The 18,744-nt window shown below is 36.1% G+C and overlaps 1 long non-coding RNA gene and 1 pseudogene across 2 annotated transcripts; both read right to left on the bottom strand.

The window, feature by feature from the left end:
- Positions 1–179: 179 nt before the first annotated feature.
- LOC147513920 (exocyst complex component SEC6-like) lies at positions 180–10,076 on the bottom strand (annotated as a pseudogene). The gene is made up of 9 exons (XR_015216120.1): positions 9,966–10,076; positions 8,092–8,133; positions 5,780–5,858; positions 4,340–4,409; positions 1,575–1,662; positions 1,401–1,490; positions 1,084–1,200; positions 755–816; positions 180–404 (listed from the first exon to the last, which is right to left on the bottom strand). The product of XR_015216120.1 is annotated as an exocyst complex component SEC6-like (transcript).
- Positions 10,077–16,730: 6,654 nt separating this feature from the next.
- On the bottom strand, positions 16,731–17,866 carry LOC147513921 (uncharacterized). The gene is made up of 3 exons (XR_015215751.1): positions 17,746–17,866; positions 17,482–17,590; positions 16,731–16,851 (listed from the first exon to the last, which is right to left on the bottom strand). It is a non-coding gene; the product is annotated as an uncharacterized LOC147513921 (long non-coding RNA).
- Between the last annotated feature and the right edge of the window lie 878 nt (positions 17,867–18,744).

Here is an 18,744-nt window from a genome sequence, read left to right on the forward strand (position 1 = left end):
AGAGGGGCGATTTTGGGGTGGAAGTCGTGGTTACTATTGCAAGTTAGCACTCATTCCTCGTAGGATAGTACAGATACAGACAAGAATAATGGACATCAAATCTATCCAATAACAATGTAATATACCTAAAATTGAAAGAAAAAAAAAAAAATCAAAGCGAAACGAAAAACAAAACCAAAATATGTTCGGTGCAAGATCATTATGAGAGTTAGTAATTCCCTTCAAGATCATGATGAGAAAGAAGAGCATGCAGATTGTTCGGTGCAACAAAACTAAGTTAGCTTCCTCCATAGGGATCCTTTAGAATGTGAGAGGCATTTCACCTTTGGGAAGACAAAACCAGCCTTCGGAGGGTTACCATCTACAAGGGAGTTCTCATAAATTTCCTTGCACTCTTGTACAACCTGCTCGCAAGGGGATCAAAATATTCAGCACAAACTTCAAAAAGAAGTCACTCAAGTTCCTAATGTAAAAAGTATGAAAAAAGTACCCCAAGCATTGTGGCAGGACATAGAGTTAATAATTCTTTACTGTTATGGTCAAAACACTTTTAGATTACAGTGAACTTAAGTCTGATTGGATTCAATAGTCAATGTGACAAAAATAAAAAAGACAATATGGTCCAAGGCAAGCAACACCATGTAATATCTGGAGAATTTTGAAGGCTGCTTCGTGTTTTAACAATAAGCATTCTCATTTAAGTTTTTACTGTGGCAACTTCAATCTACTCTACTCCGCGGCTAGTAATGCTTACCTCCTTGGCATCCTTTCTTGGTATGCCCTCAAGAGTCCCACAAGCTTCTCAACGACCTCATGCTGCAAGGTATAAAGCAGAGACGGATACATGACCAAAAAGTCAAGGTACAAGTGTATTTTGGGCCTAATGGGACAGCACCATATACTTCTACCATGCAGGCAATATCCAAATTACTGAATTAATATCATTGGCCAACCCTGTATTTGTATCATTTTGATTTAAAAACCATGGTACTATACACTTTGAGATGCTAGTGCATACTGCATGGCATACTGAGATTACAGAAGAAAGGCAAATCAAGTTGACAATCTGACAGTGTTACTCACAGGGCAGTCAGGCTGGTGTTCAAGAATATTTGTATAGATGAGTGTAAATGTGTCCAGGCTCTGAGCTGATGCAAGCTCTCTTAAATCCTCAAAATTTGCACCCTGTTTTTCCACTTTCTGCACAAGATTCATAAAAAGACAGCAAAAGTTGCATAAGATGTAGAAAAGCATGCCAAAATGTTCTGAAAAGTTGCAATCAATACCGTTAAGGCGTTAACAAAACCCATAACTGTATTCTAGGAGAGGGGGGTTAGAATGAGGGGATTGTGATATGCTTCAAGCTGAGAAGATATTAGAAGTATCGGATTATTACTTACAGAAACATTAATATACTCCCTAAAAAAGTCCATGAGAACCTCTTCATCTAGCCTCATCCGCTCTATCGTTTCTTCCTTTATGTAGTTCCTCTACACACAAAAACAACATAAAGAAAGGAAGATGATACAGAGAATTCACATGTACGACAGAAAGGTATCTCCTCTAGTTCGTACCTGAGTAAGGAGATGATCAACATAAAGGACCACTGTTTCCTCCAGGCAAGCCTCAACAAACCTCCTAAATGATCTTTCTTCGATGTACCTTGAGGCAAAAAGTTAAAGCAGTGAGTATATAATTCAGCTCTAACAAAAGTGTCCCACAATCCAGACAAAATATAACTCTAAGTAAAACACACAGCATGTCGCATTGTAGAAGTGTGACTAGTTTGGGGCAAACTAGTAGTTCACAGACATTCTTTTGTGTGCTGGCAGCTTTTCTCGGGTAGCCTTCTTACACAAGACAGGATGGTCAAGAATAAATTACTGAATCATTCATCTTGTTGTTTTCGTGGTCAAGCCAAAGAAAACTCAAAGCGCTTATTCTTTGTTCCTATACCAAAAAGGTGTGGGCTGGTATCAAGGCAAAACTAGGCTATGGTAAAATAGTGTTGAACTCTAATCACGAGTGATAGTCAATTTTCTCAAGAAGCACAGGTAAATCCATTGATATTGACAGTATGAAGGTGTTAGGTGTGTGCTACTGAGTATGCATTATGGATTGAAAGAGGCCAAGGTTATGGCAGCTACTCTGCTTCAGAAGAAGATTATGCTGGACTTGAGCGAGTACTCCAAGTGCCAGATTCTGTGAGCAGTAGAGTGCTTCTCAACAACATAGGCCTGCATGTAAGTGGGTCAAGCCCATTAAAAGCACTGTCAAACTCAATACAGATGGCTCTGTAACTCCTAGCTCAGGATATGGTGGCATGATTAGGGACCATGAGGAGCTGTCATTCTTGCCTATGTAAGTAGTAATAGTAACAAGTCTGTCCTCCTTCAAGAACTGAGAGCTATTGAAGTGGGACTGGATGGTTGATTAAAAATTGGATGTGGTAGGGTGGAGATATGTTCAGATTCTATGTTGGCAGTCTTGGGATAACAAATGGTTCCCCACCCCTGGTACTGCTCAACATCTGTGAATCTATTAGAAGGAAAATTCTCTTACTTTCTTGTAATATTCACCATGTATTCAGAGAAACTAACAGGGCACCTGACCTGTTAGCTAAGTCTTGTTTTGTTGATGATTGTGTTATGTTTTTCACCCCTCCACTAAGTGAATGCTTACAATGTATAGTGGGAGGACGCATTATGTTGTGTTTATAAACGAGTTCATTAATACAGGTTAGGGTAGCCTTAACCCTTTTAATTTCTTCAAAATAATAATAATAATAATGAAAAATAATAACTCCAACAGGTCGACAACATTAGAAGAAGGGTTTCTCATGTGTTCATTATGTTTAATAGGATGTTTGAAAGTAATTTCCTCAGATTCCTCTTTTTTCTCTTTAGATGAACAGATTTGAGATTTGAATATTACACCTGAAGTAAGGGTTTGAAATCTGTCTAAATCTTATTCATTTGAAAATGTAAAATATTCAAACAATCTCAAGAGGGTGACAATGTTATTATACCCTATTCTGAAGAAATTTAGACACATTGCTGAAACACTGAAGTACTTTTCTTCCAAGATTTGGAACTTGCGGAGCATGCAATATCTCCGTTCCTAATACCAATGATGTATGACTTGATGTCCAAAGGAAATTTTCTAAATTTTTATTATTCAAGCTTCTTGGAAATAGGTTTTTGGAGTTACGCATTATAGCTCAATAATGTATGGAACTTAATTGTGTAATGTATAAATTCAAAGGAAAGAGCACTTTACAATCTCAACAATGCCAAATGCAGCCTTACTTTCGGATAATGGGCACAATAACATGCTGTCATGTGGGCCTAGTAACAAGATAACCTATTAGGAGCACAGGTCCAACAACGACTGTTGGCTCCAGAGGATTTGGGGTGAACCAAATACCTGTCCAAAATTATGAAATGACACTCCAAATTTTTTGGATACACACTACAATACTTCTATTAATAAGTTTCTAGCTTTCTTGATAAATAAAATATAGGTTTATAGGTTTACGTTGATAGCCTGAAAAGAAAATAATGAACTCTAGTTGATAGCTAACATGTATAGGTGCTCTGAATACTGGGAACTTTTCTACAGAATTCACCTCTCACTCCTGCTCAATGTCATGGTCAATAGGTTGAAGTCAAATGGACAAACTCGTTTTTTTCCAGACCAAAGGTGCAGAAGTAATTCTAATCTCAGAACCTGTCATGATATAGGAGATTTGAGAAGAAAACTAGAACATATATGGATTATAAGGGTAAAGGGGGCAAGCATTGAGGTCCCATATGTGATCACCCGAACTAACACTCTGAAGCCTCTAAAACACATATAAGCTACAGCAAACATATTGTAACAAGAGGAGGGGGGCTTCACTTCTCAAAACTTGTGGAAGCAACAATGCAATTGAAATTAGCCATATTTAGGTCCCTAGTATTCTACTGAAATGTATTGCAAAATGTCTAGTACATACAATTTATTCCGGGGGATAATGAATTAACGTTTTTAGAGTTCTAAGGGGACATCTCCCAAGGGGATTTAAGGACTGCAGAACCCCCGACCCGAGTTTATATTACGTAAAACTTGAATATTTTCTTATATATGCCGAAACCAACTAAGGCCGTATCCTCTTTTTCTCTCTTTTCTCTCCAAACTTTATTCTCTATTAACAATACTATAATTTTTCAGGAAATAAAAGATGTCTGACATAACACTAAATGTGATTGATGATATCTAGGAGAAATAAAGAAAAACAAAAGAATCAAGGTCACATATCAAGTCCTGTTACGAAAATATACAATTAAGAAAAACTTACATCTTTACATCTGAAAAATAGTCATCAAAAGTTTCAACAAGATACTCTGAAACCAACGCCTCTAACCAATCTGAAAATTTAAGAAAGAGAGGATATAGTACAATAAACGGAAAAATAAAATCCCCAATTAGAATTGTTTCTCAATGTCTGAGTCAGATGATGATTGAGAGGCCAAGACTTTTCAATCTGAATAAAATAACTTGCTGAACAAAACAAAATAGAGAATATATAGTACAACAAAGTAAATGCAATCCAGCTTATGACATCATACTCGAATGTGTCCTTACATCAATCCCTCCTGGTTTGAAATTGGTCTCTCCTTTGGTCTTTGATTGGAGGAAACCTAGAGATGGTTTAAAATGAGTGGTCTTGGTAACAGTGAGGGATCAAAAGGCGAGAAAGGAGAAAGAGGTATCAAAATTGCCAAAGGTTACAAGTAACTATGACTGTTAATTGCTTTTGCGCTTCTCTGGGTTGAAATGGAGTCTTTTTCATCTTAGTACTTACCTTCTGGCTAATTCTATGTGTGGTGTAATCGTTCACTGGTATATGCATCTTACATATCACAGAGGGAATACGTAATAGATTTGCTTTCAAAGACTATTGCTTAGTTCAAAACTAGTTGATACTCCTATGGACTCTACTGTGGAGCTTGATGCTGAACTGTGAAAAATATTTGGCGATGTTGGTCGGTACAGGAAAATGGTTGGAAAGATGAGATGAGATTATGAGTTTGATTAGCATGTTCAAGCGTGCACTAAAGCCACACTGGGAGGATAACATTCATGTTCTCAGGTATCTGAAGGGTTCTCCAGGCCAAGGACTACCATACAAGCCGTCCTCTCATTGTTAGGTGGGGCTGGCAATCCAATAGTCACTTATTGCATTATTAAATAATCGGACATGGTCACTTGTTCTACCTTTTGCTAGTCAGAACAATGTACTGTTTGGATTACCTTATTCAAGACTTCCATCAACCAATTAGTTTCGTTTTTTTACTTTTTACTGTGACAATCTTAGTGCTACCTCCTTGGCTTCCAACCATATAACTTTGAGGAGTCATGGTGTACAGTTGGTCCTTATGTTGATAAGATGACCGACCCGGCCATGACTTCTGTCCAAACTTCGCCCATCCATAACTGCCATTTGCATGGGGAGCATAAAGCCAGCTCAATTATTCCTCCAAAATATTTCTTAATATATTCTATTTGTTACCTTTTAGTGTTGCTTGTAGAGCACATTTTCTCATGTATTTAAACATATAGAAGAATCAGTAAAATGTATCCAGCTTCAAACCTTTTCATTTCTGACCTAACTAGGACATCTTAGTTACCATGCAGATGCATGTTAACCCCTTCTCTTATGGTTGTATTGATTTTTGCTTCTTCTTTATTTAATTTAATATTACTGACAAAAACAATGGTAGCGGAAGTAATGTACCTTTCTGGTAAAGCTTAGCCAATAACTCTTGCACTCCAGGGTCTTCAAAGATAACACTAACAGTTTGATGCACAGCTTCCTGCCACCATGATATAAATGCTAATACTACGATATGAGCACTAGAAACAGGAAAGTGTCTAAGATAATATGAAAAATAATTTAATGCTATGTGATATTCATGTGAATGCAAACTAAAAGAGGTGCTACTTTAACATGAAAAAATCCTAAAAGGATACAATGTAATACCAAATTGTCTGTCTACAAAATAAGGACTCAACAGGTACATTAAGCATCGAAACAAATGAAACTATGCATCAATGTGTTGTTGGATGCTGTGCATTTATGTACATATCATGTTACCTAATCAGAGGAGATGGAAAAGTGGAAACAGCTATTGACCAGAAACTCCTACCAATCATTGATAGGGGTTGAGGAAATTGCGAGTTTTAGCATGGCTGAATGAATGGCTTGGAGAAGCAATGAGAAAGTAATGAATTCCACCTGGAAGACGCACAGAGATGATAGGTAAACTGCCTTGATTTTGTAGAGGAATAGCTGCCCTAATAGTAGGAGGGAACCACTCCAGTGGGAAAGGGTTTCTCTAACAGTTGTGATGAAGGAGAACCTCCTTTTTTCATTCATTTTCTTTTATTGTCCTTTTGGTAGTTAAATGGTATTATTGTTCATTTAACTAAGCACGTGCTAGCATGTGAGCACACTCTAAACATTGGACTTGAGGGGTTACACCGGAAAATATAAAAAAATAAATAAAGAAGAGCAACAGAAATAAATCAGTTTCCCAGGGGGCTAGTCAAAATTTAACAGGGAAATTTTCGATTACCCCCACCCTCCACCACCGGGCTGGTCATCAAGCTGAGTAGCTTGTGAGCAACTCACGCTCGGCTCGAACTCCCTCGTTTAATAAAACGGCTAAGTCTGAGCACGTTTTAAAACTCGTGCTCAAACTCGAGAAGCTCACAAGCTACTTGTATTTTAAAAAGTCTGAATTCTACTCTTTTTATGCTAAATTATCTCTAGCTTGTGTTTAATTCAAGCTTCTACACAAAACAATTGCAACCAAACTCAGGAACCTGTGACTGAATATGAACTTATAGTTCAGAACAATCTGAACCCACGCTCGATGAGCTACTTGAAGACTGAGCAGCCAGGCATGAAATAAAGCTCACAATGAATTTGAGCTCTCCCCAAGTCTCTCAAACAACCAACACACACGCAAACACACACTCTACGTAATTTCCAAAAGTGGACCTAAAAGATTATTTATTAGATACAGCAGTGGGAATGATCTCCTCAACTGGGGATCATTCTCAGTAAAATCAACTCATTTAGACATTCATAACATCTTTATTATTATTATTATTATTATTATTATTATTTATTATTATTATTATTATTATTATTATTATTTTATGTAGTTCATGTGTCAAGGAACCCACAATTTCTCAACTCTTTCGATAAGGTTTTCATATGAAGTAACTTTTTCCAAGCATGATCTCCATGGTGTGACGAGATCATATCCACCAAAAATCAAATCTTATTCATTTTGTAGGTCCACTTTTAATTCATTGAGACGTTATGGCATTATTAATTGGGTGGGAAGGGGAGGAAATCCCATAGGAATATGGAAGTTGAAGTAATACTTAACAAGTTAAAAACGTCAAAATATTTATTTAAGCGCCTACCCATGCCAAATGCAAAAACAAACAAGTCTTATAATTATGAATAAAAACAACTATCTTTTATAGGATTTATTCACATTTGGAATCAAAACAATAATCTTTGAAGTACTTTTTTATAATTTTCAAAATCAAAGTAAGAAACTTTTATGAAATTAAATTAAATGGAAGATTATTAAACTCATAAAATTATCAAACTTTGGAGGTACCCCGACACAAAAGCAAACAAATCTCAATATTTACAAATCAAAGCAAGGACCTTTTCCTAACTTTATCAACATCTGAAATCAAAGCTAAAGTGTTTTACAAAATTTATATAGCATTTGAAGATATCTATTGATTCAATTTAACGGAAGATGATTACAATTATGAAATTTATGAACATTTGAAAAGGCTCATTAGTTAAATTCAATGGGAGACAAAAGAAAACTAATCAAAATTAACCAATTTCTTTTTGAATTTTTTTTAAATCTTAAGTGATGCTGTTTAGTTTTGGGGTCTATATGGTTTTGTTTAGGGTGTGGGCAGCCCTTTGGTAAAATAAGGGGTGCCTATCGGCGACCCTTATTTAATGACATTAGCCAAAGATAAAAAGAAAATGAACAATTAATGGACCTTTGCCACCTCAAGAAATCCTTTGCAAGTGTCCTCAAAATTAACACGAAAAAAAAAAAAAAAATAGTTGATATGGACTCTGACCTACAAGTACTTATAAAAAAATGGAGGAAGTAAGAAAAACAGAGTAGACATGACAATATCAGAATACTCGCTGTTAAGGGAGGTGTGACCAACTTTATAGGCTTAGTGCAACTAAATCCAGCTAGAAAATACTCGAGGTAATAGGAAAAGATGACTTGTCCTGTTTAATTGTTTGTAGCTAAAAGAGATCATATTATACTTCAGTACTGCTTAAAGAATATAGGTCTCCCTTATGATCAAGACAAATGTAACATTACAAACTAAAGTATATGGAGGTTGTGCTAATGACAAATATTCTACGTTTAAACAAATATCCTATGCATTATTAATGATTCCAAGTTGCGTGAGATGTGAATCAATTATTGATAAAAGAAAATCTCAACAAACATGTTGTTAGAGTTCTAAGGGACATCACCCGAGGGGCAATATAGGCCACAAGCCCCCCAGGTTCACACATATTTAGTAAAATATATTATTGCTAATGAAGAAGAAAGTTTTGAGAGAAAAGAGAGAGAAAATAGAGTAAGGTTTAATTAGTTTCAGCCTTCTCTCTCACTTCTTATATAGAAAATTTGCCTATCACATTTCTAAAGACTCACACAGAACTCCAACATATATATATAGAAGTTTCTATTGAGTAAAACCCTGTTATTTTCTTATATATATAGAAGTAATACAAGGCCAAAACCAACTAAGGCCATATCTTTTTTTCTCTCCTCTCCAAAATTTCTTCTTCTCCATTAACAATCATATATTGTTACTTTCATGCCAAAGGACCACTTTCATATTTATAAACATAAATCATCTATCGTACTTCTTCCTATAAACCATCCTCGATTTTGGAGGTGAATCAAACCCTGATTGATCAACTATGATCCTCCATTTCTTGTTACCACATATTCCGGATACCCATGTCTTGAAATCCGCCCGAAAACCATAATGACCGAAATCTTTTCATTTTTTTTTTTCAAATTACACCAATCCAAAAGAGTAGTTTTGCCGTAGTAGACTACCCAAGACCCGGACACCATACACATTTGCATTGAGGACAAATCCTAGCAAAGGGCACCACAATTGTTAATTAGACCTTTGTGAGGCCATCAACGACAAATATTGCTCAATGTGAACAAGTCCGTGGGCATGGCTTGTTGAGATTATAATCCACATCGGTGTCTAAAAGCCTAGTGATCAATATATAAATCTGGGTCACTCGACTTAAAACCAATTGGTTTTAAGTGGCCCAAGAGATTATATATATTGATTAACTAGGCTTTTTAGATCCCGATGTGGATTATATCTCAACATGGCTATTATGTTTGATCATTACAGGCATTGGTTGGAGGCTATATTACTACTCACACTATATAAGCATATAAATCAGTAGATTCTTTGCAAGGTTTTTTGTACTTGGGGATTCTCTAGTCTTCACGATCATGTGTGACTTAAAAAGTGAAGGAGGAGAGCTGGAATGGTACACTTCAACAAAGACAAGAATGTTTTAGATAAATTATCATAGAAAGAAGGTGACATATTTCCACAAAATAAAAGAGTTCCTTCACTACCTCGGTCTTTAAAAAATGAAGGGATAGAATCTGGACGAAACAGTTGTAAACCCAAGAAAAACAAGATATCCTTGTTTAACTTCCTACATAACAATATTCTTAATTGAAAAATAAAAGTCACGTAAACAGAATATTCAACTTTAACTAAAAAAATGGCAACAAATAAAAGTCCATAAAATATTAAAATGAGAACGTCTTGGGGTGAATGGTGGGAAAGGAATTTAGGAAAACCTGCTCAGAGTAGTTCTCTGGAAGAGCTTCCATAGTGCTGCTGCTTTGAGCTCCATTCTTGAGATCATAATTGTGAGGAGATTGTTGTTGATCTGTTGAAATACACATTGCAATTATATATGGACAAACTATAAATGCGCATTAAAATGTTTAAAAGCACTAAAAATTCAAGGATCCACTAACCAAGGCGCATAAAGGCTCCAAACCAATGTCGGAGGAGGCTAGTTAAATCGGTCTGCGTCTTTCAGCTGCTTGAAAATCATTCATTACCTGCAACAAATATAAGTTGTTAAAATTCTACAAACAGTACAGTAAAATTCAAAAGTAATTGAATTATATTGGACTAATAAAGATTAGAAATGATACTCTGCATATAAAGGGCGAGGAACACTTAAACACTTAACCAATGTGGGACTAACCCAACACATTAAAACTATTCTAACAAACCTCCCCCTCAAGCCGAAATATATTGATTGTATATTTCAAGCTTGCAAATACAATGCTAACTGCAACAAAGTATGTCAATAAGACTCCCTTTAAGCTAATAAAGAAATGATAGATAGATAATATCTTCATCGCCAAGCTCCAGGCACAAGCACATCCATGAACAAGCATGTGGTAAAACCAACAACATTAGCTCCAGGCACGTAGACCTTGGATGCTCAAACAACAAATGCTCCAGGCAAAAGCAAGGCCTCAACAACTTCACAAACAAATGCTCTTGACCAAAGGTAGCTCGAGAACCTAGGCAGCACACCTGATGGAAAAGCTTGACCAAAGATAATGGGACAAATAATGACCGACCGCATCTAATCCGCACAATCATAGCTCGAAAGGGGTGAAATAGTTTGATTGAATGAACGCATGTACAAATGAGCTTGCATTAGAAAAATGCAAAACAACTTGATTGATTGAATGCACTCGTTTGTAAAGTTTGCATTAGAATTAATGCAAAACACTTGATTAATTGAGTGCATTCACTTGTAAGCTTTGATAGAATTAATCAAAACACGATTGATTAAGTGTATTCAACATGTAAGCTTGCATTAGAATTAATCAAAAAAACGATTGATTAGTACATTCACTTGTAAGCTTGCATTAGAATGAATACAAAACATTTGCTTGGTGGATGAACTTCAATCACAAGTGAGAACTGCGTTAGAATGAATGCAAAACACTTTATTGATTGAGTGCATTCACTTGTAAATTTGCATTAGAATGAATGCAAAACACTTGATTGATTGAGTGAACGCATCTACAAGTGAACTTGCATTAGAATGAATGCAAAACACTTGATGGATTGAGTGCATTCACTAGTAAGATCACATTAGAATGAATGCAAAACACTTGATTGATTGAGTGCATTCACTTGTAAGCTTGCATTAGAATGATGCAAAACACTTGCTTGATTGAATGAATGCATCTACAAGTGAGTTTGTGTCAGAACGAATGCAAAACACCTGATTGGTTGAGTGCATTCACTTGTAAGTTTTGTAGTAAATTGAATCTGCAAAACACATGATTGATTGAGTGCATTCACTTTCAAGCTTGCATTAGAATGAATGCAAAACAACGCTTGATTGAATTAGCGTATCTCAAGTGAGTTTGCATTAGAATGAATGCAAAACAACGATTTGAGTCGCATTCACTTGCATGAAAGCATTAGAATGAATCAACGATTTAATTTGATTGATTGAGTGCGTTCACTTGAAGTTTTGCATTAGAATGAATGCAAAACACTAGATTGATTGAGTGAGATTCAGCGAAAAGTTTGCATTAGAATGAATACAAAACAATTGATTGATTTAATCCGTTAGAATGAATGCTTGCATTAGAATGAATCGCAAAACACTCGCTTCATTGAATGATCAAATTTTGAGAGCTTGCATTAGAATGAATACAAAGCAAAACAAGTGAATGATTCAATCAATCAAGTGTTTTGCATTCATTCTAAAAAAGCTCTTAAGTGAATGCACTTAATCAATCAGCTTGTTTTGCATTCATTCTAAACATCTTACCAGTGAATGCTTCAATCAATCGCATTGTTTTTTTATTCATTCGATGAATGGCTTCATTTAGATGAAGTTCTCTTCGGTCAAAGTGTTTTTGCATTCATTCTAATGCAAGCTTACAAGTGAATGCACTCAATCAATCAAGTGTTTTGCATTAATTCTAATGCAAGCTTACAAGTGAATGCATCATTCCAATGCAAGCTTACAAGTAAATGCACTCAATCCATCAAGTGTTATGCATTCATTTTAATGCAAGCTCCTTTGTAGATGCGTTCATTCAATCAAACAAGTGTTTTGCCTTCATTCTAAAGCAAACTTACAAGTGAATGCACTCAATCAATCAAGTGTTTTGCATTCATTCTAATGCAAGCTCACTTGTAGATGCGTTCAGTCAATCAAGCAAGTGTTTCGCATTCATTCTAATGCAAGCTTACAAGTGAATGCACTCAATCAATCATGTGTTTTGCATTCAATCTACTGGAAGCTTACAAGTGTTGTACTCAACCAATCAAGTGTTTTGCATTCATTCTAACACAAGCTCACTTGTAGATGTGTTCATTCTAATGCAAGCTTACAAGTGACTCAATCAATAAAGTGTTATGTATTCATTCTAATACAAACATTTGTAGATCGCGTTCATTCAATCAAGCAAGTTTTTTTTCATTCATTATAATCAAGTTTACAAGTGAATGCACTCAATCGATTAAATGTTTTGCATTCATTCTAATTCAAGCTCGCTTGTAGATGCATTCATTCAATCAAGCATGTGTTTTGCATTCATTCTCTGAGCTAACAAATGAATGCACTCAATCGATCATGTGTTTTGCATTCAATCTACTGAAACTTACAAGTGAATGCACTCAACCACCCGATCAAGTGTTTTGCATTTGTTCTAACCACAAGTTCACTTATAAATGCGTTCATTCTAATGCAAGCTTACAAGTGACTCAATCAATCAAGTGTTATGCATTCATTCTAATGCAAGCTCACTTGTAAATGCGTTCATTCAATCAAGCAAGTGTTCTGCATTTATTCTAATGCAAGCTTACAAGTGAATGCACCCAATCAATCAAGTGTTTTGCATTCATTCTAATTCAGGCTCACTTGTAGATGCGTTCATTCAATCAAGCATGTGTTTTGCATTCATTCTAATGCAAACTTACAAGTGTTTGCACTCAATCAATCATGTGTTTTGGATTCAATCTACTACAAGCTTACAAGTGAATGCACACAATCAATCAAGTATTTTGCATTCATTCTAACACAAGCTCACTTGTAGATGTATTCATTCAATCAAATGTTGTTTCGCGATTCATTTAATGCAAGCTTACAAGTGAATCGCTCAATCAATCAAGTATTTTGCATTCATTCTAATACAAGCTTACAAATGAATGCACTCGATCAATCAAGTGTTATGCATTCATTTAATACAAGCTTACAAGTGAATGTACTCGATTAATCAAGTGTTTTGCATTCATTCTAATGCGAGCTTACAAGTGAATCACTCAATCAATCAAGTGTTATGCATTCATTCTAATCTGCAAGCTCAACGTACATGTATCCCATCAATCAAATGTTGACCCGAGGGAAAGAATCAAACCAAAAGTATCAACACTCTCTTTTACTATAAGACTTCACACACCATGACTATGATCTCCGATCCGCTGATAAAAAAAACTACGATCTCCAAGCTTCAAGCAACAACCGATAACGAACCCGAACCACAAAGCCCCAAGACCCAACAACGACAAATAACCTCATAGACGCTTGCCCTGGGCACAAAATGAGCCACTAGTATCATGATTTGGGAAAACACAACAAGGCCGATAGCATCACTTGCGACGACATAAAAATGTTCCTCAATTTGAAGAACCACAAATGGTGCATAGAGAATGTGGTGGAGATGAGGCTTGATCAGAATATATGAGACATGGTAGTAGCTACAACTTACTGAATAATCAATCAGTTACGAGCACACAATCACATGAAATCAATATCGCTGGTGTACTGCAGTAAAACCCCATTCTAACACCAAAGATAGGATGCATCGACAATCACAAAACTACCTCAAATAATCCGCAACCAGCAAAAGAAATAATTACAAGCATGAACTTCATGAACTGTTGCTCCACTATAAGAAGTTTCTTAAAAAACTAACACTGCAGGAAATATCCAATACTTATGCTCCCTGCATTCACTATTTAGGCACAAGACCATAACACATCGATACGAAACGATCATGGGACACACAATTAAGTCAACATAGTACCCCATCTCGTGTGAACGTTAGACAAACATAGAACCTCACTGACTTCCAATCATTAAGACTTCAAAAAGATCAGCTGGTCCAACACCAAATTTATCTCTTTTGGTGTATCAACAGCAAGCATTAGGTTCCTTTCAAACAAGGAGACAAAGTTGAAAAACAGACCAGGAAAATCCATAAATCAGGGAAGCCAATATCAAACTGATCACTAACAGAAGTCAACCTGCAGAGCAATTCATCTTTCTTTTTAAGTTCTTATTAATGATGGATATAAACTCTTCCCAAGAATTCAACAAGCTTTAACCAATATCAATTGAGACATCAACAAGCAGTAACACATCAAAAAGTAACCACCTTCTTTCTGGATGTGTTTGAGTTCAGCAGACCAGAACAACATATTGACACAAAGTTGCTACCTTTCCTACTACTTCTCTGACCTAGCCACTGGAGAACGCAGTTTAGATTAATAAGTTTATCTTTTGCCGGAATCTGGCGACTAAGTCACTGGTCACTGGAGTAGTAACACAGTAAACAACATCAACACATAAAAAGTAATGTGATAGGACATTGAGAACGCAACAGCAGGTGGCACAATGGGATATGAACAGAAAATAGTAGAGACTAAAAAGGGACAAAAGGGCCATATGTCTAGTAATGAAAAGGAAACCCGGTTTGAAAAGAGGATTACCTTAGAAAAAAACACCACAAAATCAGCAAAGAACAACGGGAATAGGGGAAAAAGAACGAGAATTAATTCCTAGAACTCCAAGTGTCAGCCGGTCACCGGATTTGTTGGCACTGGTGACCAGAAAACTTGAAACCCCAAGTGTGAACCTTGCTCATTACCAAGTTAAATTCAAAAGTAATTGAATTATGAGGACAGTTATATGAACTCAACTTAATGTGACTCCAAAAAAACTTCGCCACTAAAACTAATGACTTAGAAGCTGATTTTTGGTGGAGATGTTACCCACACAATAGAGATCATCCTCACAAAAGATCAGCTCATTTGAAGATTTGTAACCTCTTCAAAAATTGTTTAGAATGTTATGGATTTATCCAACAGCTCATATTGTTTTAATTTCAAAACAACTTTTTACATGACTAAACTTATTCGATTGTGCTGATTTTTTGTGGGAGTGTTCTCCAGAAGGGGAATAACATCGCCACCAAAAATCAGCCCTCAATTCATCTTGTAAGTCCACTTTTAGTGGTGAAGTTCATATAACCATCCCCTTGAATTATTTTGGAAAGGATACTCTGCATATAAAGGGAGAGGAACAGTTAAACACTTCACTTCTAACCAATGTGGGAATAACCCAACACATTAAAACTATTCAAACAAGCCTATATCGCAACTGGTACTCAATAGAGGCCAAACATCAATATGGGATGATTCCAAGACCAATGTTTAACCGTAAAGATACCAAAATAGTGAAAAAATGAAGATTAAATATTAGAACCAATCAGCAAACGATGTAACAACCTAAGAATTGCTTCTTTTAGATACGTGAGTGGACTAATATACGCAAAAAATTGTAACAATTCTAGTTTCAGTATAAACGAATTGAAGGTGCACAGTCTCATACTTACTCCTTCTACCATGTACTTGGAACTTTGTTCCCTAATCAGCGTGCTTAAGACTTTGTTAACCTAGGTTACATTGACACACCATATCGGACACGGATAAGAATTGTCGGACACGGCAAAATATCAAAATTCGAGATAAATTACATGCAATATGTGTCCGACACGGACACGTGGATACGTATCCGACACAGATTTTTTTCAAAATATGGCGTGTCCATGTAACCTAGTTGTTAACCAACCATGATTTCAGCATCAAATGCCTTCCTTAAAATGAATTCTGTTTCTTTTATTACTTCTAAATTTATAGATTGTGAGATAGAACCATTCATCTATTAACAAGAAGCTTCCGCTGTTGAAGAGATATCCTTGACTCTTATCTGGTTAAACATATATCTATCTATTTTCTGGTCTCGATAGTTCACCCCCTCCCCAACCCCCCTTTTAGGCAAGTAGAATCATATCTTTAGTTTCATGAAATATCACAAATTCCTCACCCAGTATAAAAGACTGTCTTATGCCATGTGAAACATTGAGTAGATACCATAAAATGTCCCTTTGCACAACAACCTAGGAATATGAGACTGCACTTACCTGAATAATAGCCAAAGCGATGCGATACAGCATGACGTCTGTGCTATTGTCGTGGACAGTTTGCACTTGTTCCCCGAGGATTCTGAATAGATCCACCGCAGCAGGTGTGTAAAGTTTCCCGTCCACTGTTTTCTTTGGCGGTTGTACTTTATCAGCCTCTAGGATGTTGGTGTACCATTTCTATAAGAAAAAAATGCTGAATTAAAAGGACAATAGTGTAGAGCACTGTTCCCAACTTAAAACACTTCAGCACAAACAGATCATGGTGATAACTGATAAGTTACCCGAAGTGGCTTGCATTAAGTTCAACATATGAGTTCATAAAGGGATCCATTGCACCACTTTCAGAACAAACTTGAGCTAGAGACTCATCAACACCAAGCCCAATCAAGTTTTCTTGGTACTCGACTACCCAACGTGTTACCTAATTCAGTACAGTAAGACACAAACCTTCTTGCATCATAAAACTCTAAACTGGAGACAGAATTAGAAAAGCGCCAAACCGAAAAAACAACTTTAAGATCATTAAGAAAATGCACTTGAGATGTGTCCAGAAGATAAGTTCCTTCTATACAAGGAAAATTAATAAGGAAAAACTAACTCTTGTTTGATAGGATGTTTAAAATGAGTAAGAATCCATTTGACTCGCTCAGTTTTTTCATGCTTGTTTGACATACATTAGCACAATGGAATTGAACAAAGCACATGCATAATTACTTCTTTAAATTTCGAACCATTTTCATAGAATCATAGCCACTGAGGACTGTCCAAGTCACAAACTTAATAAATCTCTGATGTTGGATTAAAGGGCAGGGCACGCCTCATGTTTTTCCATGGGATGCTCTTTCAATGTTATGCAAATAAGTCATTAAAAGATGAAATAATAGGCCAGTTCTTGTCACCAGAATGTTTTGTTTTATCAGTAAAATAAAACAAAACTAGTGTGTCTAGTTAAATTTCACCATCTCTTGAAGTATTTAATAAAATAAATATAATATAATCAGCTAGTATAACAATTTTTAAGAAAGAATAGCAAATAGTTAATCTATGATACCTTCAAAATTTCTATATTTGGTAGCTCATTTGCCCTATCGCTGAGTAGCCTGAGCATTTGGATAAACCTCTCAGTGTAAAGATTAACCATGAGTTGGAAAATTTCATATCTGCACACGTGAGAGTATTAATCAATGCAATGAAACTACCATACTTCATCAAGTGGAGTCATGAATGGAGCACTAAGGTAACAACGATGCGTCATTATAGACTATAGTAAATTATAACATTAGTATAGAGGGCGCAACTCCAAAAACACACTTACAAAACCGAGAAAATGAAAAAGACTTTTGGTCCAACATTGCTAAGAACTTTATCTCCTTCCATCTGAATAAAAAACAAATGTCCTTTCTTTCAAACCGTAACAATGAAATAATACGTCGACTGCCAAGAGTCACAAAGCGGCGCCTTTTATGCTGTCATTATCGTCTCCTTCCAGCAACCGACAACATGCTTCTGAAATCGAGTAAGCTAAGAGGCATTAAAGTAGCTACTGGCTTCTTGAAATTTTCCACCACATTCTACAAAAATTGGTTAAAGTCCATATACCCTCTAATGGTCAACACCTTCCTAAGAATCATGTGATCTACAATATGAGTGTCATATGAATTGTAAGGAATAAGAAACAAGCTCAGTAAAGATTATTGAAACTAGGATGGATTATGGACCAGCAAGGGACAAATGCATGCAGATATGGAACACACATGTAGAACCAGTCAGATGAAGTTGATACCATGTAAATGGGAGAGGTCAGGAGTTGGAATTCATATATTGAATTCAGATGGGACCTTACAAAGGGCAGCTAGGCGATGGGCAGCAGTGATAAGAGATGACAAGGAGTTAGTAGTTGCAGCAGCTCATGGGCAAATCAGACTATCCTTCTATTGCATTGGTTGAATTGCAAGGAGTAGAGCAGGGTATGTAAGCGAACGCGTAAGCATAGCATAAGGAAGTTGCATGCACAAACAGACTCAAGAAATGTAGTTGCATTCATAAAAAAAATGAAGAGTAGCACCCATGGCGGGCCAATCACATGATGAACAGGATCAAGAAGATGATGACAGAGTTTGAAGCATTTTCTATTAAACACACATATAGAGAATGTAACAAACTAGCAGATACACCTTGCTTCAAATGTACCATAGGTACATAGAAATAGTTCAAGTTCATTTTCAGAAGATGTAAAGAAAATTATATATGACTAGCCTCTTTGCGTGTCTCCTTGGCGGTAACATTATCAAATTTTTTATATATTTTTTGTTAA

The sequence above is a fragment of the Coptis chinensis genome, chromosome 3 (genome assembly GCF_015680905.1).
Source record: "Coptis chinensis isolate HL-2020 chromosome 3, ASM1568090v1, whole genome shotgun sequence".
NCBI classification, from domain to species: Eukaryota; Viridiplantae; Streptophyta; class Magnoliopsida; order Ranunculales; family Ranunculaceae; genus Coptis; species Coptis chinensis.